Source organism: Nannospalax galili, unplaced genomic scaffold (assembly GCF_000622305.1).
Source record: "Nannospalax galili isolate Female #2095 unplaced genomic scaffold, S.galili_v1.0 scaffold1774, whole genome shotgun sequence".
Taxonomy (NCBI): domain Eukaryota; kingdom Metazoa; phylum Chordata; class Mammalia; order Rodentia; family Spalacidae; genus Nannospalax; species Nannospalax galili.
This window is the reverse complement of record NW_008334864.1, coordinates 332128-334679: the sequence shown is the minus strand read 5'-3', so window position 1 is coordinate 334679 and position 2552 is coordinate 332128. Positions and strand designations below refer to the sequence as shown.

The window sequence follows — 2552 nt, the reverse complement described above, 5'->3', positions numbered from 1 at the left end:
GAGCTCTTTAATATCTTTGGTCAGGTTTATTCTGAGATATTTTAATTTTTTTGCAGCTATTGTGAATGGGAATGTTTCCATGTGCTCTTTCTCTGATTTCTTGTTATTGTTATGTAGAAAGGCTATACACTTTTGTAGGTTAATTTTGTAACCTGCCAATTTACTGAACATGTTAATAATTTCTAGGAGTTTTCAGGTGGAATTTTTGGTGTCCCTTAGATGTGATATCATATCGTCTGCAAAAACAGATAATTTGATCTCTTGTTTTCCAATTATACTCCTTTAATTTCCTTCTCTTGTCTTATTGCTCTTGCAAGAGTTTCAAGTACTATGTTAAAGAGAAGTGGAGATAAAGGACAGCCTTGTCTGGATCCTGATTTCAATGGGAATGTTTCCAGATTTTCTCCATTTAGAATGATGTTGGCTGTGGGTTTGTTATATATGGCTTTAATTATGTTGTTGAGGTATGTTCCCTCCAGTCCAATTCCCTCTAGGACTTTGAACATAAATGCATGTTGAATTTTGTCAAAGGCCTTCTCTGCATCTATTGAGATGACCATGTGGTTCTTGTCTTTGAGCCCCTTTATATGATTTATGATGTTTATTGACTTACGTATATTGAACCATCCCTGCATCTGTGGGATAAAGCTGACTTAATCATGATGGATGATCTTTTTTGATGTGTGTCTGTATGTGGTTTGCAAGGATCTTGTTGAGAATTTTTGCATCTATATTTGTTAAGGATATGGGTCTACTGTTTTCTTTTTCGGTTGTATCTTTACCTGGCTTTGGTATTAGAGTGATGCTGGCTTCATAGAAGGAATTTCGAAGTTCTCCCTCCATTTCTATCTTTTTGTAAGTAGTATGTAGTATTGGATGGAGATCTTCTTTAAATGTCTGATAGAATTCTGCTGTAAATCCATCTGGTCCTGGGATTTTTTTAGTCTGGAGTTTCTGTATTATTATTTCAATTTCTTTTTGTGTTATGGGTCTGTTTAAGTTGTTAATCGCTTTTTGGTTTAGTTTTGGTGGCTCCCATGCCTTTAGATATCCGTCCATTTCTTTTAGGTTTCAAATTTAGTAGCACATTGGTTTTTAAAGTATTCCCTTATAATGTTCTGTGTCTTTCTTGTGTCTGTTGTGATGTTTCCCTCTTCATCTCTGATTTTTTTTATTTGGAGGCGCTCTTTCTTCCTTTTTGTTAGCTGGGCTAGCAGCCTCTGTATCTTCTTCATCTTTTCAAAGAACCAGCTCTTGGAATTGCTGATTCTTTGTATTCTCTTTGTTTCAATTTCATTAATTTCTTCCCTGATTTTTGTTATTTTTTTCTTGTCTGCTTAGTTTGGGTTTCGTTTGCTGTTGCTTTTCAAGTGTGGTGAGTTGCAATGTTAAGTCATTTATTTGTATTCTTTCTGATTTTTTTATGTAGGCACTTAGAGCTATAAACTTCCCTCTAAGGACCACTTTCAGCATGTCCCAGAGGTTTTGTCATGTTGTATTGTCCTTTTCATTTAATTCCAGGAATACTTTTATTTCTTTCTTAATTTCTCTTTTGATCCATTGATCATTCAGGAGTGTGTTGTTTAATCTCCATGTGTTCATATGGTGATTATGGCTTCTTCCGGTGTTGATTATAAGCTTCATTGCATTGTGGTCTGATAGAATGCATGGAATTATTTCAGTCTCTTTGAACTTTTGAGTTTGTTTTGTGCCCCAGCATATGGTCGATGCACTACTGAGTAGAAAGTATATTCTTTGGTGGTTGGGTGGAATATTCTGTGTATATCTGTTAGGTCCATTTCATGTAGTATGTCATTTAATTCAGATGTCTCTCTGTTAACTCTGTGTCCTGTTGACTTATCTAAGGAGACAATGGGGTATTAAAGTAATCTACTATTAAAGAGTTGGGGTTGATCTGGGTCTTAAAGTCCTTTAGTATTGTTTTTATGAAGTTGGGTGCACCAGAGTTTGGTGAATATATGTTCATGATTGTAATATCTTCTTGATTCATTCTTCCTTTGATCAAAATGAAGTGGCTTCTTTGTCCCTTCTGATTAGTTTTAGTTTAAAGTCTATTTTGTCGATATTAGAATTGCTATGCCTGCTACTTTCTTAGTGCCATTTGCTTGGTATATTTTTTCCATCCTTTCACTTTGAGATAGTGCCTGTCCTTGAAGGTGAGATGAGTTTCTTTCAGACAACGAAATGATAGGTTTTGTTTCTTAATCCATTCACATAGTCTGTGGCTTTTGACTAGGGAGTTCAGTCTGTTAATATTTGAAGTTACTAATGAAAGATGAGTATTTAATCCTGTCATTTTTATTTCTGTTTACATACTTGATATAGCTGTACTTTTCCACAGTTATATCTTCACAGGATTTCTTTCCACAACTCCTTGGGTATAGTCATTCTTTCTTCAGCTCTTTGTGTTGCCTCAAGAAATCTCTGGAGGGCTGGGTTTGTAGACATGAATTCTTCCAGCCTACTTATGTCATGGAATATTTTTCTTTCCCCTTCGACTATAAAAGACATTTTGGCTGGGAAAATAATCT

The 2552-nt window shown here is 35.1% G+C and overlaps 1 pseudogene; it reads left to right on the top strand.

Annotated features, from left to right (window-relative positions):
• LOC103731252 overlaps window positions 1-2552 on the top strand; it is a 211131-nt pseudogene that overhangs the window by 165834 nt on the left and 42745 nt on the right.